Source organism: Hemiscyllium ocellatum, chromosome 3, assembly GCF_020745735.1.
Source record: "Hemiscyllium ocellatum isolate sHemOce1 chromosome 3, sHemOce1.pat.X.cur, whole genome shotgun sequence".
NCBI classification, from domain to species: domain Eukaryota; kingdom Metazoa; phylum Chordata; class Chondrichthyes; order Orectolobiformes; family Hemiscylliidae; genus Hemiscyllium; species Hemiscyllium ocellatum.
In genome coordinates, this window is record NC_083403.1 from 21892090 (window position 1) to 21919547 (window position 27458).

General features: G+C 40.6%; 1 long non-coding RNA gene across 1 annotated transcript in view; it reads left to right on the forward strand.

Moving 5' to 3' along the window:
* LOC132831052 (uncharacterized) overlaps positions 1-26425 on the forward strand; it is a 116315-nt gene extending 89890 nt beyond the window's left edge. Inside the window, exons 4-5 of the long non-coding RNA XR_009646472.1 lie at positions 21794-21895; positions 26361-26425. This is a non-coding gene — a long non-coding RNA (uncharacterized LOC132831052). The remainder of the gene's footprint in view (positions 1-21793; positions 21896-26360) is intronic.
* The last annotated feature ends 1033 nt before the right edge of the window (positions 26426-27458 follow it).

Genomic DNA, 27458 nt, shown 5'->3' on the forward strand with positions numbered 1-27458 from the left:
AGGCCTTGGCATCTTTCTATGCATTGTATTCATTTGCATTCCAAAGTTACTGGCTGTATTCTTTGTACATGTTCCAGACTTGTTTATCTCTAAGGACTGCCTGAATTCTGTTGCCCTTTGTATTCCTCTGCCAACTCTACCAAATACTGTTACTTCTCTTTTATTTTCACACACACACACACACACACACGTTTAAAAAAGACAGTTGGTTCTAACTAACTGCTATAAGATTCATAATGTTAATTTCTGTTATAAAGTTAGTTATATGTAAAGTTTTATGGCTACCCCTACTGTTAACACACTTTAACTAATGAGTTGTGAGCAATTTGTTTCTTACAGAATACACTGGGCATCCCTTTAGTGACAAAGAAAAAGTTTCCTGAGATTAATTAACTTTCTCATATATGTTTGAATCTTTCCTCCTGATGCTTTTTAATCGATCTCTGTATCTTGTTACATACATTCAACTATAATTATGTTAAAATCTATCTCTATGGTTATCTGAAGACTCTCTAACTAGAACCTATTTCTTATATCGTGAATAGTTTCAAAGAAACAGCAAAATAACTTTAGTTGCTGTTTTCACAGCTGCCTGATGAATTAGGCTGTACCATTTGGCTGTCTTCTAGAATGAGATTTATACCCCTTGTCCTAATTAATGCTATTCACCTAATGGGACAATATCCTTTCATTAATGAGACTCAAATCAATCACTTATTGTAGTTTAATGAACTTGTTTAATCCTTTAAACACTTACAAACTATAATCCCATTAGTCATCTGTGTTTGCTATTGCTGAAGTTTACCTTCTTCAAAGTTTGTTACAAATCTTCAAACTGAAGGTCCTTGGACATTTTCTTATCAAATTGTCTCTGGTCGTTGTTTGTGCAGGGCCCCCTTTCACCTTGGAATAACCACTGTTCAAAGGTACCATTGTGTCTCACTTAAATGCTGGAGCAGGCTTCCAACTCTGTTAACTCACTTGTCAGCCATTTTGTGTTTAAATGCTGGAGCAGGCTTTTAATTGGGTTTATCCCCTTGCCAGCCATTATCTTTCAAATATGGGCAGCCCTAACAGTGTCAAATGATTGGAGAGCATCAAACATTACACCCTTGCTCAAAAAAGGTTGTGAGTATTGTCCCAACAATTAGAAACCAGACAGGTTAACTTTGTGATGGGGAAGCAACAAGAAGAAATTATTCAGAATTTTTCCCCTCTAATCAATGTGATCAGAGCTGTCATCATATATATTTGGAGTAGGTGGGACTTGAACCTGTATCTCCTTCATCCAGCAGTAAAGACACTATCACTACACCACAAGAGAACCTTTTCAATTCTTATATGAGTTATGAGATACAGCTCCTCATGATTTCTCAGCTTTCACCTACTTACCTAATCAACCTGTTCAGAGATGTTATTTGCACAGCTCTGGAGTTGGTGAGACTTGAACCTGGGTCTCTTGGTCCATGGTTAGGGACATGGCCATTTCACCACAGGAGTGCTCAAATTATTCAGGATATAATTAATGAGAAGCTGGAAAAATGTGGATAGATTAGGAAGAGGTAAAAAGGGAAAATTGCACCTAATTAACTTCCTGGAGATTTTGAAGAGATAATGGAGAAGTGAGGAAGACTGTTGGACATTCTAAAGGCATTAGATACAGTGCCATACAGCAGATTTGATCAAAGTTATAAATTGTGGAATAAAAGGGACAGTAGCAACATGGGTACAAAATTGGTTGTGGGATAGTATTTTTCACACTGGAAGAAAGTTTAAAGTGGAGCACCCCAGTATTGGTTTCTTGCTTTTAGAATTGGAATTAGACTTAATTAGATTAATTGTCACATGTACTCACTTGAATGCAGTGAAAAGTTTAGAAAATCACCATTTACAGTGTCATCGAGTAGAAAGGTACCTAGGTATAGTTTCTTCAGAGTAAATTACAGAAATAAAGAAATAAAAATGTCTGTATTGCAGTCCTTCGGGTCATCTTAGGTGTAAGGTATCTAGGTGCAAAGTCTTAGGAATAAATTAGAAAAATAAAAGAAATAAAAAGTTAAGCGTTACAGTCCTTCAAGCAGACCACGCCAGGCCTCACCTCCAGTCCGTGCTAAACTCAACCTTCTACTGCACAAAGGATTCAGCCCTCTTCCGGGCACCAGACTCCATCACAGACAACGTGCTGGGCATTAAATACTACCGCTATGGGCCCACTGTACCTTGCTTCAGGCACCATGCTTCGCCATAGCCAGTGGCTCACTGAGTCCCTGAGTCCAGGCTTTGGGCCTACCAAAGCCGAGAGCCCTTGATTTGGGCACTACCACTGCTGCTGACTTTGATTCTCTAACACAACTCCGGCTTCCTATTACATCAGAAGATGAAAGAAAAGACAAAGAAAAAGATAAAGGAAAAGGAGAGAGAGAGAGAGAGAGAAGAACGTGGCTAGTGTGCAGCATTTGGGTTCTGGAGCCCTAATGCTCCCTACAATGCCAGTGCCACCATCTTGTTCTCCTGATATTCTATAGGGTGTGCAAGTGCAGAAAGATCTGGGTGTCTCTGTATTTAAGTCATTAAAGGTGAAAGGACAAGTTGATAGAGCTGTTAATAAAACATGCAATAATCTAGGTTTCATAAATAAGGGCATAGAGTACAAAAGCAGGGAAGAGTCAAGATTAGAGTGGTGCTGGGAAAGCACAGCAGGTCAGGCAGCATCCGAGAATCAGGAAAATTGATGGTTTGGGCAAAAGCTCTTCATCAGGAATGAGATGATTGAAGGACTTTTGCCTGAAACATTGATTTTCCTGCTCCTCAGATGCTGGGTTTTCCCGTTGATTTTCCAGCATCACTCTAATCTTGACTCTCATCTCCAGCATCTGCAGAACCCACTTCTGCCTACAAGATCAGGGAAGTTATAATGAACTTATGTAAGATATTGGTTAGATCTCAGCTGGAGAATTGTATACACTTCTGGGTGCTACATTATAGGAAAGATTTGAAGGCATTTGAGAGAGTGCAGTTGATGTTGAGGAGCATAGGAAAACAGAACCAGGAGTAGGCTGTTCAGATCATTGAGACTGTTCCATCATTCAATGAGATCATGGCTAATCTGTGGCCTAACTCCATTGGTTGCAGTGATGATGCAGAAAGATTGGAGAAGTCTGGACTGCTTTTCTTTGTGAGGACAAGGCTAAATAGAGATTTGACAGAAGTTTTCAAAATCATGAGTGGCGTGGACAGGATAGGTAGGTTGAAACTCTTCCTGCTCTAAATTGATCAAGACAGATTTTAAAAAATAATTCAGAAGAAGCAAAAAACATTTTCACACAACGAGTAGTTAGGACCTGGAATGCCATGCTTAAAGGTGCAGTAGGTTTATTGGATGCATCCAAGACAGCATTGGGTAATTATTTAAATATGCAATATGCAAGGTTTGGGGGAAAAGGCACAGGACTGGCTCTCTGCTCAGTGCAGACATGATGGACTGAATGGCTTCCTTCGCACCATAACAATTCTGTGTTTCTGAAATCCATGAGCTCGTTTACCTGTATTTTAGAGCACAAGTACTCAAATAATAATATAAACTTTTTTCATACCTTGCTGCCAATAAAAATGGGAAGGTATCTTGAAGAGGTATTTTCATCTTCTACCAAGGCTTCCTTTTATTGCTATTTCTGCTTTAAAGTTTTCATATTAAGCATGCAAGAATTTCATAGCAATTACATTTTACACAAACCAATTTTGCTCACAATATTTATTTTTCTCCATATTTGTTCTTGATGAAGCATTGGCTATAACACAGAGATCTGAGAAAAAAATTCTTTCAAACAGAGGATTGTTTAAATATAGAAAGTGCTGCCTGAGAATATGGTAGAGGCAAGTACTTTCACAATATCTGGATGAGCACTTAATGTGCAGGCATAGTAGGCTTTGCACAAGTGGAAGTGAATGGGAATATAGTTTGGTGTTTGTTTGTTTGTTGGCAAATTCATTGCTGCTTGACTCGCAGACTCTAATATTGTTTTTTCATGCCACATGAATGATTTCAAACTATTTGGTTGTAGCATCAATTTCCAATGAAACAACCTGAAACATTTTCAATGGAACATTTCAGGAAAGTGAGAAGGGTATGATTGTGGAAAAACAATCTTTGCAGAGTAGTTATCAAAATATTGTAGAGTCAACATCAGGCTTAGGGTGCCTTTCTCCGCTATTGGAACTTCTGTTAGCCTAAGCTCAACTTCCTAAAACAGCGACTGGTTGTTGATTCCCCATCTTATTTTACTGAACAACACAGCACCAACTTCATTGAAACTGGCATTGGTAGTCGGTTTAAATTGCTTAGCATGTGAAAATCAGTGGAGGTCAGTACAACCTTCAAGTTGTCAAAGGCAATCTGACATTCTCCTGTCAATTCAAACTTTTTGTCGTTCCTTAAAAATACTGATAAAGGAGCTAACAGAACACTGAATTTTAAAACAAAGCTCTGATAAAATTTCACAAACATCAATATTTTGCAAAATGTTGTGTTGGCTTTAGGCGCAGGAAATTGCAAGATAGCTTAAATGTTTGGTTGTCTATGTGCAACCTGGTTTTGTCTTAGTGTTGCCCACATAACGTACTTTGGCTTTGCCAACTTACCTTCAGCTAAATTGGCTCTTTGTAATAGGTCAAGCGATTAATTCAAATATTTGAAATACTTCTCTCAGATTTGACTTAACACTGTTGCATAATCCTTCAATGACCTTGTTTAATTGTTGAAAGGTTGCTGGTGCATTTTTCATTCAAAATAGGCTGATTTTATATCAATAAAGTCCACCCCATGTTATAATAGCTGATATTTGGTCAAGGACTTGCTTCAAGTAATTCACTACAGTATTTTCTACTCTCAGGAGTCTTTGCAACATTTGATATTTTAATATTTGTAATATAATTGCCAACGTATCTCTTGTTTTATATCTAGTGTAACAATGCAATGGGTTTAAGTGATTATTTTGTCCTGTTTCTCTTTGAAGAGAGGCTTTATGGCAGAGGTACCGAGCAGTTTACCATAACCACTACAACAAGTAGCTTGTGAGGCCTTGGGCACCTTTTTTAAGGTGGAACAATAGAAACAGCCTGAATATGTGTGGTCAAACTCCCACAGAACCAGGATCTTTAGTTTAGCTTTCAGTAATTGCTGTTGGGGTCTTGAATGGGTGGAAGCTATTTTTCCCTCTGTTGTTTTCAGGTTCTCTGCCTGCTATGGGAGTTGTCTGTGAGACAATCTGTTTTCTGAATTTGCCTTTTGCCGAGGATGTGTTTATAGGAATGCATTCAATTCAAACAGTTAATTAGTAAGTCGATTATTTGGTTATGTTTTCCCAAAAGAGTTAAGTTATTCTAATTCCTTCCTTCTTTTGTTGTATTTTAACTTTAGTGGATGAATAATGTGTGTTTTACTTTAAATCCAGTAGTTTGACCAATTGAATTGCATCTGGAATGCAACATCTTACATTTACCTTTAAAATAAGAAAAAGTTAAGGCTTAGACTATCTTCTGAATATTCTCAGTGGGTTTGGTCTTGAACATAACACTAGTACCTCCACATACTACTTCAAAGATTCACGTATCCCTGGTAAATTTAATTATTCTCTCTCCCAGATGGGCGCCCAGTATGTTATAATTGCAGCTCATTGTGATATTGAAGCATGAAAGCTCCCAGAACAAAATGTGGCTTAATAGATCCGAGTTTTATTTTTTAATTTGGTTGCAATTTCATGTCAAACACTGAATATGCTCACAAAAGGCTGCCAAAGTACTTTTGAAAATGAAAACAGGTTTATTACACAAAAGAAAAGAAACAACAAAATGACCAATATGGAAGCATCTTATTATCAACAGTGAAAGAAGAAACATGACCTCCATTTTACCAGTAATATGCTTTAAGACATTCAACACCAGACCTATCTTCACTCATTAATTTCTTACTCAGCTGCTGATGTTTCCTTTGGCAAGTTTCTCCACATTCATCAGATTTGATTCTCTCCAGTGTTGTGTCTCTCTGAGACCCAAAGACACAGGCTTGCTGATCTCAAGAGAAATTCCAAGGCTTTCTCCAGCAACTTTGACTACTTTTAGGGTGCTAAACAGCACATGTATTGTTATAGAGTCATACAGCATGGAAACAGACCCTTCAGTCCAACCTGTCCACGCTGAACATAATCCCAAACTAAGCTAGCCCCACTTGCCTGCTCCTGGCCCACATCCCTCCAAACACTTCCTATTCATGTACTTATCCAAATATCTTTTGAGTGTTGTAATTATACCCACATCCACCACTTCCTCAGAAAGTTTATTCCACATGTGAGCTACCTTCTGTGTAAAATAAATTGCCACTTGTGTCTTTTATAAATCTCTCTCCTCTTACCTTAGAAATGTGTCCCCTACTCTTGGAATCCCCACCCTTGAGAAAAGACAGCTACTATTAACTCTATCTATACCTCTCATTACTTTATAAACTTCTTTAAGGTTGCCTCTCAACCTCCTACGCTCCAGTGGAATAAGTCCCAGCAATCCAGCCTTTCATTATAACTCAAACCCAGCAACATCTGGTAAATATCTTCTGACCCCTCTCCAGCTTAATAATATCCTTCCTATAACTGGGTGACCAGAACTGGATACATTATTCCAGAAGAGGCCTCACCAATATCCTGTACAGACTCAACATGACTTCCCAACTCCAAAAAGCAAAGGCCTGAGTAATAAAGGCAAGTGTGCCAAGCTTCTTTTCTTCTGACTTGGACCTGTTGGTGGATCGTCTCCATCTATTTCTCTCTGGGTCATAAATCTCAAATTAGGAGAAATTTCAGCCGTTATCTCAGAAGATTGCTTGTCTAGTCACCTAACTTCTTGGAAATGTTTGTTTTCTTAGAAACGCTGCTCAAACTAACTTACTTAAAAAATGAATTTTGGACCTTTAGTTTTAGAAGAAGCTGCCACCATCACAGAACTGAAAGCCAGAAATCCATTTACCTCGACTCTATATTCCAAATTGCCAATTAAAGATAATATTTTATAAATCTTTATCACACTGTACAGTTCTGAAATCACAGATTTATTAAGGACTGTTAAATGGATATTTCTGCTTTAAAATCTACATCTTAGTTAAAAGGAAACTAAGTTTTGAAAAAATTCTTTCAAGATGGTAGCTACAGCAGATGTTGTATTGGGCTGTTTTAACGTCTGTAGCACTGAGTTATCGCAGCATTTATCTCAAATGATGACACTTAGAATGCAATTAACCCTTGGATAACACAATGGCTCCTTCTAAAGGTGAGAGAAGTCCAAATTTCTGGGAGAGCAAGAAACAGAAAAAGACATCAACATAATTGACTTCTTTGCCAAATGGCTCATTTGTAACTAACATAGTAGACCATGACATTGATATTACTCTACTTTGCAAGTCATCTATCCAGCTAACTGGTTCTGCAGAAAGAGGGTACCCATCTAGCAGAACCCCAGGACCCTACCCAAATGTCAGTGTCCATACAGAGCAGCTCCAGACTGACCATGCTTGTCCAGATGTGATTAAGAGTGGTGCTGGAAAAAGCACATCTGGTCAGGCAGATCTGAGGAGCAAGAAAGTCAACGTTTCATGCAGGTCCCTTCTTCAGGACTTGTCCAGGTGCATAAACCATCTTTTAAAGATGTTGCCAGTGTCAGGGATGCTGGATAATTCCAAGATATCCCGGTACTGGCAAGTTGTTCTGGAAACAGCTCACGGTGATAAAATGGGGTTAGAATCTGACATGATGGACACTATAGGGGTGGAGTAGTTACTGAGACAGGTTTGGTAAAATATGGCAACAAATCTCCCTTGGACCTGTGGCATAAATCCCTCCAAAATACTTTGTTCAACTTGTATTTACCCTAGGAAATGTAAGATTCAGCCCTATTGTCTCACTACAGGCTGCAACAGTTCATGTCACCCGAATGAAATCAGAAAGATGAATACTCATAAACATCAATACATTATTTCACTGTTTAATTTAATATTATCACAGATGTAAGATGGATTTTGGTTAAGAAAGAAGATAAATATGATAATTAGTAGTGCTTTTTCTGGAATAAAGGTTTACACCCTTGAATTAAGTCTTTTCTTCCCTGGGATTGAGGGCTTTTTCATGTAAGGGTAACAAAGCTGTACCTGCGATAGAACATAGAATAATACAATGCAGAACAGGCCCTTCAGCCCTCGATGTTGCACCGACCTGTGAACTATTCTCAGCTCGTCCCCCTACCCTATCCCATCATCATCTATGTGCTCATCCAAGTATTGTTTAAATCTCCCTAATGTGACTGAGTTAACTACATTGGCAGGTAGGGCTTTCCACGCCCTTACCACTCTCTGAGTAAAGAGCCTACCTTAGACATCTGTCTTAAATCTATCACCCCTCAATTTGTACTTGTGCCCCCTCATACAAGTTGACTTCATCATCCTAGGAAAAAGACTTTCACTGTCTACCCTATCTAATCCTCTGATAATCTTGTATGTCTCTATCAAATCCCCTCTTAGCCTTCTTCTTTGCAATGAGAACAGACCCAAATGTCTCAGCCTTTCCTCATAAGACCTTCCCTCCAAATCAGGTCAGGCAGCATTCAAGGAACAGGAGATTCAATGTTTCAGGCATAAGCCCTTCTTCAGGAAAGGCTTCCTGAAGAAGGGCTTATGCCCGAAACGTCGAATCTCCTGTTCCTTGGATGTTGCCTGACCAGCTGCGCTTTTCCAGTAACACATTTTCAGCTCTGATCTCCAGCATCTGCAGACCTCACTCTCTCCTTCCCTCCCAGTCAGGCAACATCGTGGTAAATCTCCTCTGCACCTTTTCCAATGCTTCCACATCCTTCCCGAAATATGGTGACCAGAACTGTCCACAATATTCCAAGTGTGGCTGGAGTAAAGTTTTGTATAGTTGCAGCATAATATTGCGGCTCCGAAACTCAATCTCTCTACAAATGAAACCTAACACACTGTATGCCTTCTTAACAGCACTATCAACCTGAGTGACAACTTTCAGGGATCTATGTACATGGACTCCAAGATCCTTCTGCACATCCACACACCAAGAATCTTTCCATTGACCCAGTGCTCTGCCTTCCTGTTATTCTTCCCAAAGTGCATCACCTCACATTTAGCTGCATTGAACTCCATTTGCCACTTCTCAGCCCAATTCTGCAGTTTATCCAAGTCCCCCTGCAACCTGTAACATTCTTCTAAACTGTCCACCACTCCACCGACTTTAGTGTCATCTGCAAATTTACTAATCCATCCATCTATGCCTGCATCTAAGTCATTTATAAAAACGACAAACAGTAGTGGTCCCAAAACAGTAGTGTGCCACACCACTAGCAACCGGACTCCAGGCTGAATATTTTCCATTAACCACCACTCACTGCTTTCTTTCAGAAAGTCAGTTTCTAATCCAAACTGCTAAATTACCTTCAATCCCTTGCCTCTGCATTTTCTCCAACAGCCTGCCATGTGGGACATTATCAAAGGCTTTATTGAAGCCCATGTATACCATGTTAACTGCCCGACCTTCATCCACATGCATGATCACCTTCTCAAAAAACTCAATGAGGTTTGCAAGACATGACCTGCCTTTGATGAAACCATGTTGACTATCTGAAATCAAATTGTTGCTTGCTAGATGATTATAAATCTCATCTCTTATATTCCTTTCCAAAACCTTTCCTACAACAGAAGTAAGGCTCACTGGTCTATAATTACCTGGATCATCTTTGCTGCCCTTCTTGAACAAGGGCACAACATTTGCAATCCTCCAGTCCTCTAGTACTAAACCTGTAGACAATGATGACTCAAATATCAAAGCCAAAGGCTCCGCCATTTCCTCCCAACCTTTCCAGAGAATCCTTGGATAAATCCCATCCAGCCCAGGGGACTTGTCTACTTTCACTCCTTCTAGAATTGATAACACCTGTCTGTAACTCACCTTGATCCTTTTTAGTCTAATATTTCGTACCGCGATCTCCACAGGGTCCACACACAACTTCCCACTTCTGTCTTTGACTGGCCCTATTCCTACCCTGGTCATCCTCTTATTCCTGACATATCTGTAGAAAGCTTTAGGGTTCTCCTTTATTCTATTTGCTAAACTGCTCGTGTTCTCTCTTTGCTCTTAACTCTCTCTTTAAATTCTTCCTTGCTGGTCTATAACTCTCCATCGCCTCATCTGAACCATCTTGCCTCATCATCACATAAGCCTTCTTCTTCTGCTTAACAACAGATGCAACTTCTGTAGTAAACCACGATTCCCTTACCTTATCGCTTCCTCCCTGCCTGACAGGAACATACCTATCAAGGACACGCAATATCTGTTCCTTAAACCAGCTCTACATTTCCATTGTCTGTATCCCCTGCATTTTGCTACCCCATTCTGTGCATCCTAATTCTTGCTAAACCGCATTATAATTGCCCTTGCCCCATCTGTAACTCTTGACCTGTGGCATGTACCTATCCCTTTCCATCACTAAACTAAACGTAACTGAATGATGGTCACTCTTTCCAAAGTGCTCGCCTACAACTAAATCAAACACCTGGCCTGGTTCATTACCAAGCACCAGATTCAGTGTGGCCTCCCCTCTTGTCAGCCCTTTGATATACTGTGTCAGAAAACCCTCCTGTACCCATTGGACAAAGACTGATCCATCTGACGTGCTAGAGTTATAGCATTTCCAGTCAACGTTGGGGAAATTAAAGTCCCCCATAATGACCACCCTGTTCCTTTCATTCCTGTCCAGAATAATTTTGTAAATCCTCTCTTCCACTTCCCTGAAACTCTGTGGAGGGCTATAAAAAAACTCCAAGCAGTGTGACCTAAACCTGTCCTGTTTCGAACCTCAGCCCACACTACCTCACTAGACGAGTTCTCGTCAAAAGTTCTTTTAGCTACTGTTGTATGATCCTTGACTAACAAGGCCACACCTCCCCTTTTTTTACCACCTTGCCTGTTCTTAATGGAAGATCTAAACCCTGGAACCTGGAACCTCACCCGGCTCGATCCATGTCTCCGAAATGGCCACAACATCGAAGTCCCAGCTACCTATCCATGCTGCAAGCTCACCTACCTTGTTTCGGATACTTCTCATGTTGAAGTAGACACACTTCAAACCAGCTTGTTGTCTGCCAGCACACTCCTGTGAACCTGAAATCCTGTCCCTGTCCTCCCCACTCTCATTCCCCTGTGCACTGCAACTACACCTCAGGTTCCCACCCCCCTGCTGAGCCAGTTTAAACCTGCCCGAATAACACCAGAAAATTGCTCACCCAGGATATTAGTACCCCTCTGGTTCAAGTGAAGACCATCCTGTTTGTAGATATCCCACCTTCCCTAAAATGAGCCCCAATTATCCAAGTACCTGAAAACCTCTCTCCTGCACCATCCTCGTAGCCACATATTCAGCTGATAGGCACAGACTTGTTTTCAATTACAACAGTAACCCTCTTAAAGCACACTAAATGAATTAATATTTTGTGCTAAAACGTGCAATGGATTTTAAGGATGAACATGATAAGTTCTCATACAATACAGCAATCAGAATTTCTGTTTTATATTGCAATACTGGTGCAGAGCTGCTTTGTTAGAAGGTCCCTCCAATACTCCCTCTGATTTTGTTACACTATGTGGTATCTGTCTGTTATGAGACAGTCCCTTTGAGATTGACTTCTGCCCACAAATTTACACAGCTGAACAGATTTCAATCTTGACCACTGTTTCCATTTCTGAGGATAGGCTGTCCACCAACATCCATGACATAGTCACCAAGTTAACAGTTACCTTGGTGACACCTACTCACACTCTTCGACCTGCAAAGATTCCATTCTGTTCTCTGTTTCTCCATCTCCAGGCATCTGTTCTGATGGTTGTAAATTCCAGACTACAGTGCAGCCACACACTGCACAATTGCAGGAAATGCTGGCGCTGTCTTACACTGACATCACAAGTTCTACCCTTCCTAAATTTAAAGCCATTTTAAACTTTGCTACCATGTACAAACACAAAATAATCTCCCACTGTTCTGTTATCTCTGTGCTTCCTGCTTATGTTTATTCCTGTTTGGCAACATTTTCTGATTTTAAACTTCCTGAGTGTTGTGGAGGGAATGGTCTGTATGGAATGCTGATAGTGGAACAGAAGGGAAGATGCAGTAGGTGGTGGCAACCGGCTGGATGTGGCACAAATGGCCTAGGATGATCTTTGAATGTGGTGACTGGTGGGGTGGAAAGTGAGGACAAGCGAAACCCTGGTTGAAAATGTGTTGCTGGTTAAAGCACAGCAGGTTAGGCAGCATCATTCCTTGGATGCTGCCTAACCTGCTGTGCTTTAACCAGCAACACATTTTCAACTGTGATCTCCAGCACCTGCAGACCTCATTTTTTACAAGCGAAACCCTATCATTTTTCTGGGAACGAGGGGTAAGGGTGTGTGCAGAATGATGGGAGATGGTGCAGACATGGCTAAAGGCCCTGTCAACTACAATGGGATGGAAACTTTGGTTGAGAAAAAAGGAGATCATATTGCAGGTAGCCCCAACACAGCAGACGCCTGGAGATGGAGAAACTGGGAAAGTGGAATGGAATCTTTCCAGGTCAAATGGTGTGAGCAGGTGTCACCAAGGTAACTGTCGAGTTGGTGTCTATGTCATGCATGCTGGTGGATAACCTATCCTCAGAAATGGAAACAGTAATCAAGAATGAGATCTGTTTCAGTTATGTAAATGTGTGAGCACAAGTCAATCTCAAAGGGACTGTCTCACAGCAGACAGCCACCACATAGTGTAAGGAAATCAGAGGCACCAATGGCTGGGGCTTCTAACAAAGCAGCTCTGCACCAGTACTGCAATATAAAGTCAGAATTCTAATTGCTGTGAAGTCAAGGAAATGAAGAGAAGAGCCAGAGAATGCCCAGGTGAAGATGGCAAAAGGATGGAAATTGGGAGCAAAACTGATGAATCTTTCCAATTCTGAAGCAGCACTGATGACACCATCAAGGCACCAGAGAGAGTTATGGGTGGAGGCTTGATTAAGATTGGAACAAGGAATATTTCATATACCTCACAAAGACTCAGGCATAGTTGCAACCCATGCAGGTACCCATGGTCACATACTTGACTTGGAAAAAATAAGATGAGTTAAAGGAGAAATTGTTCAAAGTGAGTACAACCTCAGTTAGGTGAAAGAGCGGGTAGTGAACAAAGACTCTTTCCAGGCCTCTTCTTTTTTAAAGGAAGTAGTGAAGAGCCTTTCGACCATCCTGATAGAAAATGGACATGTTATGTGATTGGACATCCACAGTGAGGAGGAAGAAGCTAAGACCATAAACTGGAAATTATGGAATTGATGTGAAGTGTCAGAAGAATCATTGGCAAGAGACTGATCAAGAGGGGAGAAAATAGACTCAATAGGAAGAAATAGGTCCAGCTGAGCAGGAATGGATTGAAATGATGGATCTGCCAGGCCGGTCCTGTTTGTGAATTTTGGAAAGGAGGTAGAAGTGAGTTGTATGTTGTTGGAGGACTTTAAGGTAGGAAGCTGTGGAAGAGAGGTCTCTAGATGTGATGAGATCTATGACAATTCTGAAAGTTCAGCCTGAAGTTCAACAATGGTGTCATGATCTAGGGAAGCGAAGACAAAGTATCTGAGAGTTTGTGCTTAGCCTCTGCCAGGTAGAAATCATTTCCAGGTGACAACAGAATCACCCTTATCAGCAAGTATGATAATTATATTGGAATTGGACCCGAGGGAAATAAAGTTCAGAGGGAGAAGGTTAGAGGACCAGAGAAATTAAGGTGGACAATGTCTCTTTAACAATGAAGAGATTAAGTGCAAGTAAAGGCCAATGGGTGAAGAAGAGTCATATTGGATTGGAAATATTTTCTCTGTTTCTCTCTCCAGGATGCACCAGTTTCTCCAGCAGTCTGTGTGTGTTTCAGATTTCCAGCATCTGCAGTATTTTGCCTTTATTTAGTCTTGTTGGTGTTTCCCAAACTTTACAAATGTTTCTCAGAATAAAGACTAATTCTGGAATTTCCCTGGTATCTATTGACTATCTGAGCCAGGAAATCTCATGACTAATGTCTGATAATGTCTAGGATAGTTTGATCCAGTGCAGGGGTGACAAGCTGGCGTCTAACTCAACTGCTCACAGTTTCTCTTCGGTCTTTGATCATTTGATTGAACTGCCCAGTATGTATTTCAATCTGAAGTACAGACTACTAAAAGACACAATCATCAAACAGTATACAGGCAATGTGCCATCCGTTATGACCCAGCTAACCTAAATATTTTGAACTGAAAGTAAGTCATGCATTTTGTACACTGTCTTTCATGACCTCAGGGCATACATGAGAATTTTCCAGCCAAAATGTACTTTTGAAGTGTGTCAGTATTACTATGTGGGAAATTCAGCAGCCAATTTACACGCAACATAGTTCAAAAAACAGCGAGGAAATGAATGTTCAGATTATCTGGTTGAATTAAATTGCATTAAGTTTAATGTCAAGTACGCAATTAATACAGTGAGAAGCTAACAAGTCATCACTTATGGTGCCATCTTAGGTAGAAAGATACCTAGGCACAGAATTCAGGGATAAACATTGTTCAGGACACGGGCGAACTAATGACCTGACTTCTTTTGCATCTGCTTGAGGGCAAAGGGAACTTTGTTCAATATCATATCCCATTATAGTTGTCATGTTATACTTTTTAGATGGTGACTGGAAGCAACTTCTTCCAAGGTGTGTATGAAGGAAAGCATGATATAAAATGCATGCAACTACCTGGTGAAGGAGCAGTGCACCGAAAGCTAGTGTGCTTCCAATTAAACCTGTTGGACTATAACCTGGTGTTGTGTGATTTTTAACTTTGCACTGGAATAGTTTGCATTTGTAGACAGAAAGGCTTTTCATTTGAAGGATATCTTAAGCCTCTCTTTGATTCAATGTAATGTCTTACTTTAAGCAGTGCTCCAGGGCATATTATGGATCGAATTGAAGGAGTTTCTACAGCCATCAACAATTGCTGCGGTATTGATTTCAATGTTAAAAGAATTCCTAGAAGGAACTTTCGGAAGACGGTTTGGTTGTCATTCTATCTGAAGATTCGTGGCATTTTCCTGAGATGAGGAATAACTTCAGTCGATTTGAATTCAATAGCTGGACTTGTTTGAAATTGTTATAGGAATGGAATTGACAATTTACCAGCATAGTTAATCTTAATGGATTCTGCCTTCTATTTAGGTTCTGTCACAAGTCTAGGAAATCCTATGAAATATTCTACCTGTTTGTTTCTTTCTTGATAAGATTTTCAATAGCCAAGATTTCTTTGACTATTATTCCCGAACTGTCTGTCTGTTCCTTGACCAGTTGTTTAATAATCGGCTATTCCTGAATTAACTAAGTTGAGTTCTTTCTGCCATTTGAAGAAGATACAGCTCAAACTATATGATGCTCGATGGAAGATTCTTGATTATGGAGTACAGAGAAATTCTCCACTATCTGATATTGCATTGATTGCAGGATTGCTTCTGTCATTACTTTATGTGCTGTGCCTCCTGGGCTATTTGCTTACACTGCTGCAGAAAGTAAACAGTGTTTCTTCAATCACATACACAGTGACACCCATCCTTAATGTCACCCTGAATGAGTTTTCATTGACATAAACATCCCCTTACCAAAAAGCCAGGCCTGCATCACCTACCCTGTCTTAGAATACCAAAGTTCACTCTGTTTCTCCATCCATAGATGCTTCCAGACCTGCTGAATTTCTCCAGCATTTTCTGTTTTTCTTTCAGATTTCCAGCATCTGCAGTTTTGCATTTATTTTAGTACAATTCTGAAAACAGCAGAAGCAAGGATAGCAGCAGGTTCATGTATGTAATTCTTTTAAAGTTTGGAGGACAAATTAAGAAAAGCTTAAGAAGAAACCTTGACTTACCGGTAATGTCAAATAAATATTTTTAAAATCCCAAAAAGGATGTGGTTGGATTTGATGATGACTTAAAATATAAAAATAATCAACTTCAAACCTCACTTGCTTTATATGCTTTTAATAGAAGGGGGAACAGAAGGTAATTGGGGAACCCAAGGCCATGCAAGAAGATTCTTATTTAAATTTTATAATGAAGCCACATGCCTCACCTTCTATTTATGTTCAGTATTGGCCAGTTAATTTCCCAGGCTTCTCAAAATGTCGAAGGTGTCGAAGGTTCCAGGAAGAACAAGTGCTTTTTCTGCACTGCTTGTGTGTCAGAAATGCTTTCCCCAGTCCAACAAACAATCCTATTAACCTCTCTGGTGATCCAATGCCCTCCTAATGTCTTCTCAGTTTGCCAGTTTTTCCATGTTTCTCTTGCATCCTCCATCTGCCCATACCATTTTTCTTTTTTTGTCTTTTTCTTCTTACTTATCTCTTGTCCTGGATGGTGACAAGCCTCAGTGTAGACCTGGGTAGGCCCAGCACTGTGTCAATGCGGATCTCTTGATGGCAGAGAGTGAACCCCTACTTACTTTTCTGGTACAGGACCTGGCATTGGAATTGGCGGCTGCTACATCAGCTGAGGTGAGGTTGGCCCAGTGGCAAAAGATGCTGCCTGAGGATTGGCGACTTTGTCACTGGTTGCATCCGATGTTGGTGGTGGCGAGGTGGTGGTGGAAGGGCACTACAGCAACATCGAGGTGGGCCCAAGCAGTGAGAGATGTGATTCTGACACTGGCAATCTGGTGCAGGTGGTGGTAACGTTTTGGCAGAGGACAGTGGCAGCCCCATGGCAAAACATGGTCCCTGAACAGTGGTGACTTTAATGTTGGTTGGATCTGGTGTAGACTACGGCGAGGTACCATTGATGATGAGCTGACTTAGGACTGATAGACTCTCACTAAGCTATATCTTCTTTTCTTTCCTATTCTTAAAAATATTCAAAATGTTGTCTGATCCTGGAAATGTGGAAAAGCTTTCCATTGTATTTTACTGTTTTTCTCACTGTAAAACATATGTGACAATAAAATGATTCATTCTTGTAATTCTGCCATCTCCTCCTCAGCCCATTTATTGTATTCTTTACCCATAGACCCCTCTCTTTCATCATGACCAATGTTGATAGAATAAGCTAGGGTAATTATTTTTCAGTGACAGTGGGATAGGTAACTGAAGGACACTAATCTGAGGCAGTTTGTAAAAGAAGCCCATGCCGCTGACTGATGCAGCTGTGAACCTGCACAGTTACTGCCTTTGTTGTTTGAATTCATGTATTGCTGGACATCGGAGTGCTTCTGGGAAAATTAATAAACAGTGAAATTCACAACTAGTCTTGGAGGAATCTGTTTGGGAGAGGTCACAGCACAGAAACAGATATCTGAATATTTTAAGCGTGGCGTTATAGTAAGTTTGCAGTAGTGAGTAGAGTGAGTTCTTTCTTGATTAAACTTAAAAGTATAAGCCATAAGTATTAAGTTAGCGGGAGCAGTGTTTTATAGAGGAATAAGACTGTGCTATTTTCTGGGTCTGTAGATTGAAAGAAGCAAAAATGGCCCTTAGTAGAGTGATATGCTCTTCATGTTGGATGGGGGAGTTTTGAGAGAGTTTACGGGTTACTGAGGATTATATCTGCAATAAATGCCGTTGGTTGCGAGTCCTATCAGATCGTATGGATCGGTTGGAGAGACAGTTAGAGGCAATGAGGAATTTACAAGAGCAACGGGATGTGATGGATGGCAGTTACAGGAAGGGGGAAAAGTTGCAGTTACAGTCACTTAAATGTGTTAACTCCAGGAAAAGTAAGAAAGGTAGGCAGGTATTACAGGAGTTTTCTGTGGTTATCCCCATTTCAAACAACTATGCTGTTTTTGAAAATGTAGGTGGTGATGGATTCTCAAGGGAACATAGCATGAACAGCCATGTTTCTGGTATTGAGACTGGCTGTAATGCAATGAGGGGTACATCGGGTTCCTAGAGATCGATTGTGTTGGGGACTCTCTAGTCCAAGGTACAGACAGAATTTTCTGTGGCCATCAGTGAAAAAGCAGAATGCTGTGTTGCTTCCCTGGTGCCAGGATCAAGGATGTCTCAGAGAGGGTGCAGAATGTTCTCACGGGGGAGGGGTGCCAGCAGGAAGTCATTGTACACATCGGAACCGATGACATAGGAAGGAAAAAGGTTGAGATTCTGTACGGAGATTACAGAGAGTTAGGCAGGAATTTAAAAAGGAGGTCCTTGAGGGTAGTAGTATCTGGATTGCTCCCAGTACTACGAGCTAGTGAGGGCAGGAATAGGAGGATAGAGCAGATGAATGCATGGCTGAGGAGCTGGTGTATGGGACAAGGGTTCACAGTTTTGAATCACTAGAATCTCTTTTGGGGTAGAAGTGACCTGTCCAAGAAGGACAGATTGCACCTAAATTGGAAGGGGACTAATATACTGGCAAGGAGATTTGCTAGAGCTATTCAGGAGGATTTAAGCTAGCAAGGTGGGGATGATGGGGGGATGGGGCCCAGGGAGATAGACAGGAAAAAAATTAATCTGAGACTGGTACAGTTGCGAACAGAAGCAAGTTAAACAGTCAGGGTAGGCAGGGACAAAGCAGACAACAAGGTAGGACTAATAAATTAAACTGCATTTATTTCAATGCAAGGGGCCTAACTGGGAAGACAGATGAACTCCAGGTATTGTCAGGAACATGGGACTGGGATATCATAGCAATGATTACAGAAACATGGCTCAGGGATGGGCAGGACTGGCAGCTTAATGTAAAAATACTATAGGAAGGACAGACGGGGAGGTGAGAGAGGATGGGGAGTAGCGTTTTTGATAAGGGATACCATTACAGCTATACTGAGGGAGAATATTCCCAGAAATACATCCAGGGAAGTTATTTGGGTGGAACTGAAAAATAAGGAAGGGATAATCACTTTATTGGGATTGTATTTTGGACCCCCTAACGGTCAGAGAGAAATTGAGAAACAAATTTATAAGGAGATATCAGTTATCTGTAAGAATAATAGGATAGTTATGGTAGGGGATTTTAACTTTCCAAACAGAGACTGGGACTGCCATAGTGTTAAGGGTTTAGATGGAGAGGAATTTGTTAAGTTTGTACAAGAAAATTTTCTGAGTCAGTATGTGGATGTACCTACTAGAGAAGGTGCAAAACTTGACCTGCTCTTGGGAAATAAGGCAGGACAGGTGACTGAGGTGTCAGTGGGGGAGCACTTTGGGGCCAGTGACCATAATTCTATTCTAAAATAGTTGTGGAAAAGGATAGGCCAGATCTAAAAGTTGAAGTTCTAAGTTGGTGAAAGGCCAATTTTATTGGTATTAGGCAATAACTGTCAAAAGCTGATAGAAGGCAGATGTTCGCAGGTAAAGGGGCGGCTGGAAAATGGGAAGCCTTCAGAAATGAGATACCGAGGGTCCAGAGACTGTATATTCCTGTCAGGGTGAAAGGAAAAGATTGGTAGGTATAGAGAATGCTGGATGACTAAAGAAATTGATGGTTTGATTAAGAAAAAGAAGGAAGCATATGTCAGGTATCGATAGGATCGATCGAGTAAATCCTTATAAGAGTATAAAGGCTGTAGGAGTATATTTAAGAGGGAAATCAGGAGGGAAAAAAGGTGATATGAGATAGCTTTTGCAAAAAGAGTTAAGGAGAATCCAAAGGGTTTTACAAATACGTTAAGGACTAAAGGATAACTAGGCTGAGAATAGGGCCCCTCAAAGATCAGCAAGACTGCATTTGTGTGGAGCCGCAGGAGATGGGGGAGATACTAAACGAGTATTTTGCATCAGTATTTGCTGTGGAGAAGGACATGGAAGATATAGAAAATAGGGAAATAGATGGTGACATCTTGAAAAACGTCCATATTACAGAGGAGGAAGTGCTGGATGTCTTGAAATGGATAAAAGTGGAAAAATCACCAGGACCTGATTTGGTGTACCCTAGAACACTGTGGAAAGCTTAGGAAGTGATTGCTGGGTCTCTTGCTGAGATATTTGTATCATCAATAGTCACAAATGTGGTGTTGGAAGACTGGAGGTTGGCTAACGTGATGCCACTCTTTAGGAAGGGGTGGTAAGGACAAGCCAGGGAACTATAGACCAGTGAGCCTGACGTCGGTGGTGGACAAGTTGTTGGAAGGAATCCTAAGGGACAGGATGTACATATATTTGCAAAGGCAAGGACTGATTAGGGATAGTCAACATGGCTTTGTGCATGGGAAATCATATCTCACAAACTTGATTAAGTTTTTTGAAGAAATTACAAAGAAAATTGATGAGGCAGAGCAGCAGATGTGATCTATACAGACTTCAGTAAGGCGTTTGACAAGATTCTCCATGGGAGACTGGTTAGCAAGGTTAGATCTAATGGAATACAGGGTGAGCTAGCCATTTGGATACAGAACTGGTTTAAAGGTAGAAGACAGAAGGTGATGGTGCAGGGTCGTTTTTCAGACTGGAGGCCTGTGACCATTGGAGTACCACAAGGATCGATGCTGGGTCCACTGCTTTTCATCATTTATATAAATGATTTGGATGTGAGCATGAGGTATAGTTAGTAAGTTTGCAAATGACACCAAAATTGGAGGTGAAGTGGACAGCGAAGAAGGTTACCTCAGATGGGCCAATGGGCTGAGAAGTGGCAAATGAGTTTAATTTAAATAAAGGCGAGGTGCTGCATTTTAGGAAAGCAAATCTCAGCCGGACTTATACACTTAATAGTATGGTCCTCGAAAATGCCGTTGAACAGACTTTGGAGAACAGGTTCATAGCTCCTTGAAAATGGAGTCGCAGGGAGACAGGATAGTGAAGAAGACGTTTGGTATGCTTTCCTTTATTGGTCAGAGTATTGAGTACAGGAGTTCGGAAATCATGTTGCACTGTACAGGACATTGGTTAGGTCAATGTTGGAATGTTGTTTGCAATTCTGCTATCCTTCCTGTCGGAAAGATGTTGTGAAACCTGCAAGGGTTCAGAAAAGATTTACAAGGGTGTTGCCAGGGTTGGAGGATTTGAACTTTTGGGAGAGGTTGAATAGGCTAGGGCTGTTTTCCCTGGAGCGTCAGAGGCTGAGGGGTAACCTTTATAGACGTTTTTAAAATCATGAGGGGTATGGATAGGATAAGTAGACCAAGTCTTTTCCTTGAGGTGGGGGATTCCAGAACTAGAGGGCATAGGTTTAGGATGAGGTGGGAAAGATATAAAAGAGACCTAAGGGGCAACGTTTTCATGCAGAGGATGATACATGTATGGAATGAGCTGCCAGAGGAAGTGGTGGAGGCTGTTCCAATTGCAGGCATTTGGATGGGTATATGAATAGGAAGGAGAAAGTGAGGACTGCAGATGCTGGAGATCAGAGCTGAAAATGTGTTGCTGGAAAAGCGCAGCAGGTCAGGCAGCATCCAAGGAACAGGAAATTCGACGTTTTGGGCATAAGCCCTTCTTCAGGAAGGGTCTGTTTCCATGCTGTACATCTATGTGACTCTATAACAAGAAATGACATGTGGAAAACATAGTGTTGGTAGTGAGCTATTGTGTGATTGTGATTTGGAAAGTGCCACTTGAAAGAATGGTGAAAGCAGATTCAGTGATAACTTTTAAAGAAAGCTGGATGAATACTTGAAGGGAAAAAAAATTGTGGGGCTTTAATTAAAGACGAAAAAGCCAGCAGAGGTACAATGAACTGAATGGTTTCCTTCTGTCCCATGCCATTTTATGATATTGTATTTCATGTTTTCACAGATATAGGCATTGCCGGCTAGGCCAACATTTATTGTCCATCTCTAATTTCCCTGATGGCAGTTCAGAGTCAACCCAATTACTGTGATTATGGAGCCAGACCAGGTAAGGATAGGAGATTTCCTTCCCAAACAGGACATTAGTGAACAAGATGGGTTTTCCTGACAGAGCTGAAAATGTGTTGCTGGAAAAGCGCAGCAGGTCAGGCAGCATCCAAGGAACAGGAAATTCGTTGTTTCGGGCATAAGCCCTTCATCAGGAAGGGTCTGTTTCCATGCTGGACATCTCTGTGAAGAGCTTGTGCCCAAAATGTCGAATTTCCTTGGATGCTGCCTGACCTGCTGCGCTTTTCCAGCAACACATTTTCAGCTCTGATACTTCAGCATCTGCAGACCTCACTTTCTCCTTGGGTTTTCCTGACAATCAACATCATTAGACTCTTCAATTCCATAATTTAAAAAAAAATATTGAATTCAAATCTGCTGTGTTGTGATTCAAACCCTTGTCTCTGGAATGTAACCTAGGTTGTTCGCTTAATAGTCGAGCGCTAAATACAATTAGGCCAGCTCAGTTGGCTGGATGGTTGGTGTGCAATGAAGAGTGACGCCAACGGCATGCATTCAATTCCTATACCATCTGAGTTTATCAGAAAGAACTCTCCTTCTCATCCTCTCCTCCTGCCTGAGACATAGTGACCCATTGTCTCTCTCCAGTAAGAGAGCTGTCCTGTCGTCTGGTAAGACTATGATGATTTTAGAGTTATCTAGAGCATTGCCTCTACCTTAGTTTATTGGATGATTCCCTTTTATATCAATCTCATCTGCCAGATCAATGTGAGTAAAATTATCAGTGATGCAATAATCAGAGAATGCTTCGAAGAATGTCAAACATCTAGCTCTCCACACCTTTTGATCAAAAATATATTGAAGGTTATGCAAAATGATTGCTTCCTGATTCCAAGTTTGCAAGCTATAAATATTATATTATGACATATGTGTTTTCTGTTCCTAGTTTAAAATAGTAGAATTTATCTCAAGCTCACTTCAAGTTTTCATTGTGTTGTCTATCATCGTCAAGCTTTTTTCTTTGTTTTTTTACAGGATATATCTGTGTTATTGGCAAGGCCAGCATTTATTGCAAATACATAATTGTCTTCAACAGAATGACTTGCTAGACCATTTCAGAGGGCAGTTAGGAGTCAACACCATTACTGTGGGTTTTCGATCACACATAAGCAAAATCTGGAGAGGGTAATAGATTTTCTTTCCTAAAGGATATGGGTTTCTACAATAATCAATAACAATTGACATGGTCTCCAATACCAATACTGAAATTATGTTGCAAATTTATTAAATAGATTTAATTTTTCCAGCTGCTATGATGAGATTTTGAACAGCAGGATTTTTGCCTGGGGTGCAAGATATTACTCCAGTGACATTGCCACAATGCCAAATTCTCCCCCACAGATCAGGAACTGCAGAATGCAATTGCAGATTTCAACTTCTTTTAATCATTAACATAAGGCTGTCGGAATCAGTAACAGGAATGGGCCATGCAGCCTGCTGAGTCTGCTCCACCATTCCAAAAGGTCATGGCTGATCAACGCCCTCAATGCCATTTTCCTGTATCATTCCATTGATGCCACTAGTATCCAGACATCTATCAATTTCAGTCTCGAACATGCTCAATGATTGAGCTTTCAGAGCCCTCAGGGGTACAGCATTCCAAAGATTTACCACCCTCTCAGTGGAGATGTAGCTCAAACTTGCATGTTTGACCAAGCTTTGTTCATCAACTCTGAAATGCTGAATTCCTACTTTGGAAGCAAGAAACAATAGCTGAGACCATCCGTAGGTCTCAAAAATACTCTTGAGGAAAGCAATCATTCTGTAAGATTTTCTCTGGGATGTCCATATAAATGGCACAGCAACAACTCCCCTATTTAACTCAGGGTGGCAGGCAGGCTCTAAAAGGCTGGTGGGCTTCTAGGGCCAATTAGAGGCTTAGTTTAATAGAACAGCAGCAGGATAAGTTACTGAGAGGCACTTTAGAGTGCCCTATCATCAACCTGTTAAACAATTCAACTGAAAAATAGAAAAGAAGAGCTAGACTACCACAGTGTGCAGTTCTTCTCCAGAGTGGCCTTTTGCTCCACTGGCAGACAGTGGACCTCCTTGAGGTGCTCCTGATCTGCCATTGAATGTACACCACCAGGCCTGCTATTGAGTCCATGCTTTCTATTTTGCCTTTTTTTAAACTGCCTTCAATGGGACTTTTCGTGAACCTAATTGTACGCCCTCTCTAAGCTTGCCAGCAATGGGAGTGGAGTGGGCAATTGGCCTGCAAACTGGTGCTGAAGTTCTTGGGCTGGGTTCACCTCTGTTCCAAGCCTCAGCCAACCTGAAAATTCGACCCAATATTTCCTTATGAGGCTAAATGCCTTTGTTTTTGGCTAACTATTCCATGATGTGCCTTGAGATGTTATACTCTGTTAAAGGTGCTGTATAGAGACAAGTTGTTTTTCCCCTTCCGTCAAAATCTGAAATACATTTCAACTTCAGCCTATGTCAGCTGGTCACGTTCACAGACATTCTTGTGAATTGGAGAAGGGGGAGTGTATGAATCTGATGAAAGTTGAACCGCAGACAATCCAGGCATGCTTTTGAAGTGAAATAAAAACAATAAATACTGGAAATACTCAGCAGGTCAGACAGGATGAATGGAGAAAGAAAACAGAAAGATTGCTTCAGATCGATGACCTTTTGTCAGATCTAGAGGATGTTAGAGATAAAAGCTGCTTAAACAAATATGGCGACAGGGTAAAATGGGGTGGGGAGAACAGGGACAGAACAAAAAGCTAAAGGCAGTGACATTCAGCTGTGTAGAGCTATTTCTCATGACTTATTCTGGGACACATTGTGTCATTGTCTGCTAAATGTACTATCTCCATGGTTTTCTCCAGAAATATGGGCACACCCTGGGAGTGCCTGAATACACTGAATTGATACTGCCTTGATGTCACACAAGTTTGATGCCAGATTTACGAATTTGGACATTGCAGATCCTGGTAAAGCTAGTCTTGTCCACCCTTAATAAAAGCAGTATGTAACAACAAGGATTTTAAAATTTATTCTTTCATAGCATTTGAGTATTGCAGATTGGGCCAACAGTTATCACAGATCCCTCACAGCCCTAACAGTGGTGCAGTGTATGAATCTAGTATGTTCATTCATGGGATGACCTCTGTGGTGCAAATGTTATTTGCCACTTGCCAGCTCAAACAAAACTTGGATACTGTCCAGGTCTTCATGCATTTGAACATGGCCTTCTTCAGTATCTGAGAAGTCATGAATAATGTTGAACATTGTGCAGTCATCAATAAACATCCATATGTTTGATCTTCTGATGGACAGAAGGTCATTGATGAAGGAAAGATAATTGGGCCTAGGACACTATCTTGAGGAATTTCTATATGATGTCCTTGCACAGTGGTAATTGCTGTCCAGCAACCGCAATTGGCTTGCTTTGTGCTAGGTATGACTCCAACCAGTGAAATGTTTTCTCTTTTGATTCCCATTGATTCCTGTTTTGCTAGAGCTGTTAAACGCTGCACTCAGTCAAATGTGGCCTTGATGTCAAGGGCAGTCACTCTCCTCTCACCTCTGGAATTCAGCTTTTTTGTCCATGTTTAAATGAAGGCTGTAATGAAGTCAGGAGCTGAGTGGCCTCGTGGAACCCAAACTGAGCACCAGTGAGCAGGTTATTGCCGATAGGAGCAAATGACTGCAAATGCTGGAATCTGAACTGAAAATTAAAAAATGCTGGAGATCACAGCAGGTCAGGCAACATCCATGGAGAGAAAGCAAGCTCACGTTTTGAGTTGAGATGACTCTTCATCAGATGCTGGATGCTGCCTGACCCATTGTGATCTCCAGCAACTTTTTGTTTTCAAGTTACATCTGATACTTGGTTAAGTCCTGTTAAGCTATGGTGTAAGTTACTTTAAAATTCTCCATTACTGTTCTTCATAAATTACCAGCAGTGAATAGATTATCCATGAACTAGTGAACCTTAGTCTTTGTTGCTTGGCAATCCTTCAATGTTTCTAACAGCTGGTGAACTGAGAGCATTGAAAACTCCCAATAATTCCCACTCTTGAAAATATCTATTTATGTTAAGAATTAGTTTAAATACCTTTTTTGCAGGAAGGGGTTATTTATAGTTATATCTAAAGTAAAGTACTAACGCAAAGAATATCAGCATCTTAATCAATTGTTCCTCAGAAACAAATTCGGGAATGTTCAAAGCGAGTTGTGGGAAGATGTGAAATTGTTCACTTTGGCAGGAGGAATTAAAAAGTAGGATATTACTTTAAAAAAAGACGATTGCAGAATTTTGAGGTGTAGAGGGTTCTCGATGTTCTAGTGCAAGAGTCACAAAAAGCTAATATGTAGATACAGCAAGCGATTAGGAAGGCTATGGGAATGCTATTCTTACAAATAAGCATTGGATTTACATGGCATTAGTGAGATTTCAATAATGTGTGCTGTTTTTATCTCCCTTACTTAAGGAAGAATGCTTAAGGATAAATGTATTGGAGACAGAACAGAGGAGGTTTACGAGATTACTACCCAGAATGAGTGAGTACTTTTATGAGGAAATATAGGATAAACTTGGACTTACTTTCACTGGAATTTTCACTAGATTGTAATTTAATTGAATTTTATAAGATCCTGAATGATTTTGAGAAGGAAATAATTTTAATATGGAAAGGATTTTAATTTTTGTGGTTGAGTCCAAAACTGGCAGAAACTGTTTAAAAGTTAGGAGTTGCCCTTTTAGAATAGAGACGAGGATTTTTTTTTCTCTTTGAGGATTGCACAGCATTGGAAGTCTGCTTGAAAAGGTGGTGGAAGCGAGATCACTGAGTTTTTGTAAGATGAAGGAAGATAGATCCTTGTTAGTAGGAAGAAACAAAGCTCAATGGGGATAGATGGGAATGTGGAATTTGGAACAAAATCAGGGCTGCTCTAATCTTATTAATGACAAAACAGGCTGGAAGGGCTGAATAAGCTACTTCTGTTCCTAATTTGTATGTCTGGATAACTACAAAGGACTCTTTTGGAATGCGGGCTTGAGAGATTCTTGTAACTTTCAGAAATCCATTGGTGGCTTGATACTGTGCACCATACAAGATCCTTAAGCATTTCCCTTCAAATTAACCAGTCAACAGTGAGGTGAATCTTACTTTTCTGTTATCATGCAGACATGCTGGAACTGCAAAGAAAGATTTAATACAAAAACTTTAAGGAAATATAATCAAGTTTTAACACAAGAATAACTGATAGTGAGACACCAGTATCCCCAGACAGACCTGTTTATTCAACATAAGCAGGGAAACTAAATGGTGATTTGCATAGCTTGATATTCACTATGACAATTGCCAATTTGTTTTTAAGCAAATTATCATCGTTTGGTGCCAAGATAGATTCTGAGCTATTGCTAGTGACTGGTAGAAGAGGGTCCAGAAGTGAAGAACTATTGTGACAAGAATATCCCATGTAATGGGATTGCATTCAAACTGAGAGAAAACAAAACACTGTCTGCCATAATTAGTTGGTTTAAGCAAAAGGAAAAGAACAGGAGCTGTTTATGGACAGAAAATAAA